General features: G+C 46.9%; 1 long non-coding RNA gene across 1 annotated transcript; it reads right to left on the reverse strand.

Moving 5' to 3' along the window:
- Positions 1-872: 872 nt before the first annotated feature.
- On the reverse strand, positions 873-3,772 carry LOC140636352 (uncharacterized). The gene is made up of 3 exons (XR_012033620.1): positions 3,667-3,772; positions 3,097-3,311; positions 873-1,269 (listed from the first exon to the last, which is right to left on the reverse strand). It is a non-coding gene; the product is annotated as an uncharacterized lncRNA (long non-coding RNA).
- Positions 3,773-10,706: the final 6,934 nt, after the last annotated feature.

Consider the following 10,706-nt stretch of genomic DNA (forward strand, 5'->3'; position numbering starts at 1 on the left):
TTGCTTGCGTTTTTGTGGAGGAACAAATGGATATGCAAAGTAATGAAGCACTAATGCTAGAATTTCAGATGCTAGACGCCTGAGAGTACACATTTGATAGCAAAGGGAATTGAGCTCAGTCCTCTGAGCTGGCCTTCAAAGCCCCAAGACACTCATCTCCCAGGCCCTTTAGCTTAGAATAGCCTTCTGGATGATCCCCCCAAAGAGAAGGAATTATGTGATCTTTCATTGTTTTCTTCCCTAACAAATTATCTTTAAGCGCCTCCCAAGGAAGGTGCATAGTTTATCCCCTGCATAAACTAAAGTTCTAGGAGTCTTGGGTTTGGATCTTTTGATTGCACAGCAGTGTGGAGTCTTAAAAGTGATTTTAGGATTTCAGATTTATTACCTGACTCCTTACCATCCCCACTTCACTCTCACTCCACATCCATGACTCATACTACAGATGGGAAAAATGGAGGTGCCAGGAGGTACTGGCTTCTAGTGAGGTGACACAGGCAGAGAGTCAGGGCAGACCCAAGGCTCTGGCTGTGGCCTCACCCTCCCATCAGCTGTTTGTCCTTGTCTTTGCTTCCCTAGGAGTTCCTCCGAGTGTCACACATGGTCCTAACCCCGCCAGAGCCATTGCAGAATGCCAACAGCTGCAACCCCCAGGCCCTGAATGCTGGTGGCCCCAATCTCAGACCTAAGGAGGAGACAAAATCTCCATTCCCCACATTCCGTCATTTCAAACAACCCGGCATTTGCTGTGAGAAATAATTATCCATGTCCCCTTCTGGGAACAGGTAAGCAGCTTAGGCCTAGACTCAGGAAGAAAAGTGGGGGGTGTGTATTAGGATGACACAAGCCATTATAACAAATCAACTCTCAAATTGATTTTCGAGACACCCAAAGATGTTTATTTCTCACACACACATGAGCACAACTAAGGTGTTCTGGTTGGCAAGTAGCCGATGTCCGTGTGGTGATTCAGGGATTCAGGCTCTTGACTGGCTCCACCATTCCCTGGAACAACAGGATCTCTGCTTCCAGCTGGAGGAAGGAGAAAAACCAAGAAGAAGGCATGTGCATTTCTTCACATCTGGCTGAGAAGTGACGTGCATCAGGCCTGCCTGGGTGGCTCAGTCAGTTAAGTGTCTGCCTTTGGCTCAGATCATGATCTTGGGGTCCTGGGATCAAGCCCTGAATCCGGCTTCTTGCTCAGTGGAGAACCTGCTTCTCCCTCTCCTTCTTCTGCTCCCCCTGTTTGTGCTTGCGCGCTCTCTCTCTCTGGCAAATAAATAAATAAAATCTTAAAAAAAAAAAAAGTAACATGCACCATTTCCCACCCACATTTTATTGGTGAGAACCTGTCATGTGTCCCCACCTAGATGCAAGGGTCAATGCTGTCCCTAGATAGCACAGATTTGTGATGACCTGCTAGCCATCTCTGTCACAGCAGGGGACAGAGGCACATCAGAGCCCCTCACTCTGCCCCCCATCTTCCCACAAGAGGGTATTTTCCAGGACACCCAGGTAGCTCAGCGGTTGGGCGCCTGCCTTCAGCCCAGGGCGTGATCCTGGAGTGCCAAGATCGAGTCCCACATCGGGCTCCCTGCATGGAACCCGCTTCTCCCTCTGCCTGTGTCTCTGCGTCCCTCTCTGTGTCTCTAATGAATAAATAAATAAAATCTTTTTTTTTTTAAATAAAATCTTAAAAAAAAAAAAAAAGAGGGTCTTTTCCTGCCAAGTTTCTGGACCTTACAAGAAGAACAGTGACAAAAAAAAAAAAAAAAAAAAAAAAAAGAAGAAGAACAGTGACACCTCTGCGCTGCACGAACTTGGACCTCAGTATCTTCATCTATAAAATGGGTGTTTTCCTATATGTAACTTTACAGTCTCCCTGAGATTATTGAAAAACATGAGGCAGGCCTGATGTTTTAGTAGATGTATCTACTATCTAGATGTATCTTAGTTCCCAAAGGAAGAAACCGGGACACAAAGAGACAGTGTGACTTGTCTTAAAACCACACAGCAGGACCCAGTTTCCCCTCTCTGGTACACAGGTTTGTTTTGTTTTGTTTTGTTTTCACTAGCCAACATCAAAGTCTGTGAGAACATTGAAATGCAGGAAAACCCCTTACTCAGCAAATCCATCTGAAAAAGGCCCACTGGCCTAGGAGGATTACTAAGAAAAGGTCTTTTAGGGACGCCTGGGTGGCTAAGAGGTTGAGCGCCTGCCTCACGCCCAGGGTGTCATCCTGGAAACCCAGGATCGAGTCCCACTTCAGGCTCCCTGCATGGAGCCTGCTTCTCCCTCTGCCTGGGTCTCTGCCTCTCTCTGTGTGTCTCTCATGAATAAATGAATAAAATCTTGTAAAAAAAAAGGAAGGAAGGAAGGAAGGAAGGAAGGAAGGAAGGAAGGAAGGAAGGAAGGAAGGAAGGAAGGAAGGAAGGAAGAAAAGGCCTTTTATTGCCTGAAATAGAGGTACAGAGACACTGAAAGGTTCTTGATGGGGTTTGTGGGACCCGGCTTGGACCTGACCTGGTGGGGCATTGGGGGGATGCCGTGGTGGGGTGGCTTTCTGGGGGGACCCAATCCTCCTTTATCACCGAGTAGATGCCTGATCCCACCCCCCCATTAGCCTTCGCTTCCTCCAGCTCAACCAGCTCCTCCTACTCAACCTATAGAGTGGGAGGAAAGGGAACTCTCTTTTGAAAAATATTCAGGGCACCTGGGTTGCTCAGTGGTGGTTGAGCCTCTGCCTTTGGCTCAGGATGTGATCCTGGGGTCCTGGGATTGAGTACCCGCAGGGAGCCTGCTTCTCCCTCGGCCTATGTCTCTCTACCTCTCTCTCTCTATGTCTCTCATGAATAAATAAAAATCTTTAAAAAAAAAAAAGAAAAGAAAACCCACAAGCACATGGGTTTTCCCTGGTTGTGTCACTGCATCCAGGGGCTGGAGCTGCGGTGTGTACCGCCTGCTTGCCGCCGCCCGCCCACCCCACGTGTGTGTGCAAGGTAGGCTTATTCCTCGTAATGTATCTTTGTAAGGGTTAATATCATTTTAAATAGTAACCAATACAACGAAAACCATATTCCAATTTCTGGCCCTACCTGAACCTACTGAATTAGAATTTGGGCAGCGGGCAGCCAGGCACACAGGTTCCCAGGGATTCTGCAAAATCTCCCCCGCTGACTGAGCCATTCGCATCCTCCACCCTCACAGCTTTGGGAGCCCGGATGTAGTCTAGCCATGCTCAGGAACCCCTTCCTCAGCTCCAGAAGCTCTCAGCAGAAGGAGGGGTGGGGGGCAAGAGGGGTGCTCAAGCCTGGGTGAACAGAAGGCCACCTTTTCCTCAGGGGCAGTCAGCCTCCCCAAGCCCACCCCACCCCACCCCACCCCCACACCACCTTGCAGCCCTGACCCTCCCCTCCCCCCATCATTCCTTCCTCCCTCCCCTCCCCCTACCATTCTCTCCCCCCACCATTTTCTCTCCCCCTCCCCTCTCCATCCCCCATTCTCTCCCCTCCCCCTCTCCCTTCCCTCTCCAACCCCCATTCTCTCCCCTCCCCCTCCCCCTCCCCTCTCTAACCCCCATTCTCTCCCCTCCCCCTCCCCTCTCCAACCCCCATTCTCTCCCCTCCCCCTCCCCCTCCCCCCCCCCCATCCCGCTCCCGCCGCACAGCGTCGCGTCAGCATCTCCGGAGGCCCGCTCGGGCTCGGCCTTGCCCGGGCTAGCCCTCGGTTACATCATCCCCCGGCCTTGCCGGTGCTCGGGAGCGAGCCGCCCACTCACCGCTGGATACAACCGGCTAATTATATCAACCAGAGACCCAGGGCGGGAGCGTGTGGGCACTTTTCAGCTGACCCAGCCTGTTTCTACTTGCTTTGCATGATTGTTCTTGATTTTTCAAAATAATAATAACAACTACTAACCAGGAAAAAAAAAATCGCCCGGGGGGCCGTGGAGCAGGCTCCCGATGCCAGAGCCCTGGGCCACCTGCTGCTCCCCGAGATACCTACTCAGCATTCTTAGTTTACAAAACCGAGAGCAAGTCTCTCCCCAAATCGGGGCTCCGGAGCCCAAGCGGCTCTGAGGACGGAATATGCTGGAATCAGCAGAATCAGAAAGACAAATATTGTCTTGACGGCATCCATAACCGTAGCACAGTGATTTCAGTTTTTTGAAATCTTTAAAATTCTATTTGTAGTTTACTCAGAAGTGCAGTTTCGCCTTTCCATAATTTCCTGTATTTATTTTTTTAGGAGACAATGCATTCACATGGTTCATAGTCAAAAGTTGCAAAATAATATGCAGGGAAAATGTTCCATCCTATCTCTGCCTCGCAGCCACCCATTTCCTTCCCAGGCGCTGCAGCTGAGAGCTGTGTCTCTTGCCAGAGTTAGACCATGAACATTCAGGTCCACAGGCCTTCATCCAAAATCCTTAGGGACAGATTGGTTTCAGAATCCAGAACTTTTCAGGTGTCAGACAGGTACCGAGGTGCATATACATGTATTTAGTAACACCTCCTCCCCCGACCCCCTGTAGGTTCTGTGTAGGATGACTCATCGCCCGGATCTGAGCCCTGGAAGTTCCATCCAGACTCAAGGAACCCTGTCAATCCCAGGCAGACAGGCTGCAGGTCACCTGTAAGTCAGTATAAGGTATTCACACTAATAAGGATAAGTACCAACTGCAAGTGTCTTCACACCTTTTTATCTCTTGTTTTGCTACCACATAAGTTTGCCACAAACCAAAAGAAAGATTGGTTTTCAGATGTTTTTTTGGATTTGGGGATTATGGACAAGGGACTGGAGACCTGTAAGCAAATGTGCATATATTCCTATCACCGGCCCAAATGGAAGCACAGTGTGGGGCACCTTGCTTTTTACCACTCAGTTTATCTCCAATTCCATGACCACTACATGGTACTCCATCATATGGATGAACATTTTGGCTGTCTCCAGTCTTTTGTTATTACAAGTGCATGTAGTTTTGTTTATTTTTATTTTTTTAAAGATTTATTTGAGAGAAAGAACACAGAGGGAAAGGAAGAGGCAGTCTCCCCGCTGAGCAGGGAGCCCTATGCGGGGCTCAATCCCAGGACCTTGGGATCATGACCTGAGCCAAAGGCAGGTGCTTAACCTACTGAGCCACCCAGGCACCCTACAAATGCACATAATTTTAGATGTAGCTAACATGGTAGATAGCAGAGGAAGAATTGATCTTCACTTATTTTTTATTAAAGATTTTTATTTATTTATTTGAGAGAGAAAGAGAGAGAGAACAGCGGGGGGGGGGGGGCAGAGGGAGAGAGAGAATCCCAAGCAGACCCCTTGCTGAGCAGGAAGCCTGATGATTCAGGGCTCAATCCCAGGACCTAGAGACCTGGAGATCATGACCTGAGCAGAAGGCAGACACTTAACAAACTGAGCCACCCAGTTGCCCCTTGGTTTTCATTTCGAATGATTCTTTGTGACCAAAAGTTTAAGTACAAGTCTGCTCAAGAATGAGGTGAGAGACCAGACCTGCTGAGGTCTCTCAGACCCCCTGCACCTGTCCAACCACTTAATGTCATGAAAAGGCATTAAGAATGATTTTGTTCCAAGCAAGGAAAGAAAATACATTACTACTGTACTAGGGTTCTCTGAGAAACAGAACCAAATTTCATATACATATATATTATATATGTATATGAAATTTGTATATATGTATATACATATTTGTGTGTATATATATATACAGGTACCCCTTGCTTTTCAAAAGCTTGTGCTACCACGCTTTGTTTTTATGAAAGACCTACATTCGTGCCTGTTTTTGCTAACTAAAGGAAATCTGAAGAGGACTGTCACTTTTACAGAAAAGAGGCTAAAAGTGAAAATAGCCTTCTGGTGTTTGATCTGTAACCAGCTGTTACAGAGGTGGCCAAACGGAGCAGTGAGAGTGGCGCCACCAAGCTCCTTCTCTGGGAACTACACTCAGCATCTCAGCATCAAGCCGCCATAGCTTTGAACCGTGAACATCCAGGCTTTGTCTCGGTTTATTTGGTGCATCCATTAGCAAGATGTGTCCTAACATATCTGAAAAGCCTAAGAGAGGTTTATTTGGGGCCTGGGAACACTAAAAAGCATTTCCATATAAGTTAATGGCAAGTGCTTCTTCACTTTACACCATTTCAACTTTTAAGTTTTCATAGGAACACTCTAATTTCTGTGTATATATGTACAGACACAGGCAGACAGAGATAGAGAGGTTTATTGTAAGGTATTGGGGTTTTGTGCTTTTAGAGGGGGTGGGGCCGACAAGTCCATAATGTAGGGCAGGCTGGCAATTTCAGCAAGAGTTGTAGTCTTGAGTTGGAAGGTCCTCCAGAGGCCGAATTCCTTTCTTTCTTGGAGTGGGGGTGGGAGCCTCAATCTTTTCTCTTAAGCCTTCAACTGACTGGATGAGGCCCAACAACATTAAGGCAGGTAATCATTTTTACTCAAAGTCTCTTGATTTATATGTGAATCACATCTGAAGATTTTATTTGTTTGAGAGAGAGAGAGAGAGAGAGAGAGAGAGACTAAGCAGGGGGAGGGGCACAGGCAGAGGGAAAGAGACTCTTAAGCAGAGTCCCCACTGAGCCCAGAGCCATGGGGCTCCATCTCACAGCCCTGAGATCATGACCTGAGCTGAAGTCAAGAGTCAGACGCTTTACCCACTGAGCCCCCCAGGTGCCCCAGATGTTAATCACATCTAAAAGATACCTACTTAGCAACTCTAGACTGATGTTTGACCAAACTACATATTGAGTTGAAAAAAAATAAATATCATACCCAATACCCCAACTCTTTAGCTTTGAGTGTCTGTCAGGGATGGGATGTGAAACTTCCCAGAGTTAATAGTCCCAGAGAAGACAAAACTGGGGAACATGAAACAATCACAAAGAGTATGAAGCATCTAGCGTGGGATAAATTGCAAGGTTCTGAGCACAGCCTGATAAAGTACCCTCAAAAACAGTTGAGAAAGCCAGAGATACAATGGAAGGTCATGCCTAACTCTGAAACAAGCAAGCTTGCTCTCCTGTTAATTTTGCTCATTTTTAAATAAGAACATAAATCTTTAATAAAGTGGACCAGCAGAGCAGCATTAATAAAGCCTACATATAAGGAGAGCACAGCTCTCAATAAAGAACACAGGTATGATAGGAATCCTCTCTCCCTGATCTGTGACTATTCATCAGTTTCAGCTTCTGGAAGTCTCCAGACTTAACACATTTTCCCAACTAGTCCTATAGTCAAGTTCCTAAGCTGCCAACCACTCTGGGATTTCAGAAGCTTGTTGTTCCACATAGATTCAAAAGGCCTTCCAGTTTCTGTCTGCCAAGGGCTTTGCTCCAAGAACTAAGCCATTTTTCTGCTGGTTTACCTTGAGAACAAAGCAGATCCAGAGTGTAGTCATTCACCCATTCATTGATTCATTCATTGATTCATTCATTCATGACATTACCACAGGTAGAGGCTTTGGCTGCAAGAAGAGATAAGTACTGGGATCCCTGGGTGGCGCAGCGGTTTGGCGCCTGCCTTTGGCCCAGGGCGCGATCCTGGAGACCCAGGATCGAATCCCACATCGGGCTCCCGGTGCATGGAGCCTACTTCTCCCTCTGCCTGTGTCTCTGCCTCTCTCTTTCTCTCTCTGTGACTATCATAAATAAATAAATTAAAAAAAAAATTAAAAAAAAAGACTTCATTAAAAAAAAAAAAAAAGAAGAAGAGATAAGTACTATGCACAGGAACAAAGGAAAACAGGTTCACATGGTCAAAAATCCCACCTGGATAGATCTCAGTGACCAGACTGAGTTAGAGAAAGGGGCTAGATTTTATCAGAAGTCTCAATTAGGAGCCCCCCTTCCTAAAATTAAGGGAGGACCCAGGTGGGGCTGAAATTTATGGAATGATAGAAAGAAAAGAACACACAATTATAAAAATAATATGGCCAGGCACTTCCCATGCAAATAAGTCCTGGAAGGCTCCTTCCATTAGTTTCAGAAATCTACAGTGTTTATAGCTAAATAAAGATCAAGGAAGTAGTGGTGTAGGTGCAAGGACTGAAACCTCGGGAGCTACAGTTTTAAAATTTAAACAACCAAGGTGGGATGCCTAGGGTGGCTCAGTGGTTGGGTTGAGTGTCTGCCTTTCTGCCTTCAGCTCAGGGTGTGATCTCAGAGTTTCAAGATCAAGTCCCACGTCGGGCTCCTGTGTGGGAGCCTGCTTCTCCCTCTGCCTATGTCTCTGCCTCTTTCTCTGTGTCTCTCATGAATAAATAAATACATAAATCTTTTATAAATAAATAAATAAATAAATAAATAAATAAATAAATAAATAAATAACCAAGGTGCCTGGGTGGCTTAGTCAGTTAAGCATCTGCCTTTGGCCTTTGGCTCAGGTCATGATCCCAGGGTCCTGGGATCAAGTCCTGGATCGGGCTCCCTGCTCAGCGAGGACTCTGCTTCTCCCTCTGCCCCTCCGCCTGCTCAGACTCGAGCATCTGCCCTTCCCCCAGCCCCTCCTCGCAAAAATAAATAAATAATATCTTTAAAAAATAAGAAATAAAACTTAAAGGACCAGAAGAATGTGGGCTAGAGGAGAATGCAAGAGAAGCCAGACAGAGTGCGTGGGGCCGTCCTGCAGTGCTCAGCTCAGCCCATCTCACGTATTCTGGACCCCCCAGTGGGCTCTACCTGGGGCGCTCTGGTGGGTGGTGCCCCAATCCCTGCCTCACCCAGTGGTAATAAGAATACCACCACCAACAACAATTAGTACTCTAACAGCTGACAATGGGCACTTTCTATGTGCCCGGCACTATTTTAAGTACTTTATCCATAGCTACTCTAATTTTCCTAACAACCCTATGAAGCACCATTAGTTTCATCCCCACTTTCAAGATTAGAAAACTGAAGTAGAAACAGATGAAATCATCTGCCCAAGGCAAACAGAAAGAGAACAAGGATCTGAACCCAGACAGGCTGGCCCCAGAGGCAAAGCTCTTACCCACTAATAGCAGTAAAGCCAACAGTTACATGGTGATGACTTCTAAGTGTTCAGCTGTATCAGCTCAACTAATTCTTACAGGTATTATTATTACTCCATTTTATAGATAAGGCAACCAATGCACAGAAAGGTCAAGGCACTCACCCAGGTCACACAGCTAGGAAGCTGCAAAAGAGGAATTTGAACCCAGGTGTTTCAATTCCAGAGCCACATTGTTGTGCACAGAGTGGAACCCCTGTGGGATGACTGGATTTAAGGGTAATCTTAGAGCAGCAGTTATGGCTTACATTTCTCTGCATTATGTGTAGTGCCAACACTGTAGAATTTGATGGGCACTCTGGAAGTGTTCAATGAGTCTTTATCTAATATAACTCTTTCTGGGATCCCTGGGTGGCGCAGCGGTTTAGCGCCTGCCTTTGGCCCAGGGCGCGATCCTGGAGACTCGGGATCAAATCCAACGTCGGGCTCCCGGTGCATGGAGCCTGCTTCACCCTCTGCCTATGTCTCTGCCTCTCTCTCTGTGTGTGTGACTATCATAAATAAATAAAATTAAAAAAATAAAAATAAAATAAAATAACTTTCTGATAGGTATGACAATCATGCTCCAACCAAGTTCATTATAGAAAATATGGGGGCAGCCCCGGTGGCACAGCGGTTTAGCGCCGCCTGCAGCCCAAGGTGTGATCCTGGAGACCCGGGATCAAGTCCCACATCGGGCTCCCTGAATGGAGCCTGCTTCTCCCTCTGCCTGTGTCTCTGCCTGTGTGTCTCTCTCTGTGTGTGTTTCATGAATAAATAAATAAAATCTTTAAAAAAAAAAAAAAGAAAATCTGGAAAATACAGAAAGGCTCCAAGAGGAAATGCAAAGTCATCCTCCGTACAGCAAGGATAACCACGGCTAACATTTTGATATCTTTCCAGCCAGCATTACAAAATAGGGATCCCATTCTATGTTCTGTTTTGAAACCTTTTTTCCCACTTATCAATACATCGCTAACACTTTCCCACGACCTTACATTTTCTTCGGCAACTTCCAGAGAGAAATAATCTGTGATTGCTCAAGTGTCCTGATCGGGATGCTGCCAGCAAGGAGCCAGAACGTCCCCCACAAACAGCTCTCTCCCACCAACCCCACCACCACCACCACCACATAAGCCCACCATATACATTTGATCCTCTGTACCTCCCTGCCTCTCTGGAAAGTTCATGGCATTCTCTCTTGGACTCAGGGTCTCCTCCACCTCTACCCAGGGTGTATCCCCATCGTTCTCAATCCTGTTCGCATGATCCTGCTTCCCCCTCTCCGGGTCACTCTACACGTTTTTCATATCTTCCCTCAGCCACGATCAAACTTCCCCATCCTGTGCCCCATTCCCACAGAACTTGCTATAACAATCCAACTCCACCAGCAAGCTGGCATTAGGCAATGTCTGTTGCAATGCACAGAGTGACAGGAAAGACAACAGCTGGAAGCTGCAGCGTGGGAGTCTGTCTCAGGGACACAGGTGCATTTTGAGCAGAGGCCTTCCGAGCCCAATGCCTTTACCTAAAAGAGATCTCTGGTGGTGTGATTTCAAGCTACCAGACAGGGCCTGTGAGAGCTCTTTTGGTGCAGGGAGCTCTTTTGATGTATTTTAAACTCCAACAGGGAACAGGGAGGCGGAGGCCTAATCCACCCTAAGGGTGG

This window comes from Canis lupus, chromosome 7 (assembly GCF_048164855.1).
Source record: "Canis lupus baileyi chromosome 7, mCanLup2.hap1, whole genome shotgun sequence".
Classification (NCBI taxonomy): domain Eukaryota; kingdom Metazoa; phylum Chordata; class Mammalia; order Carnivora; family Canidae; genus Canis; species Canis lupus.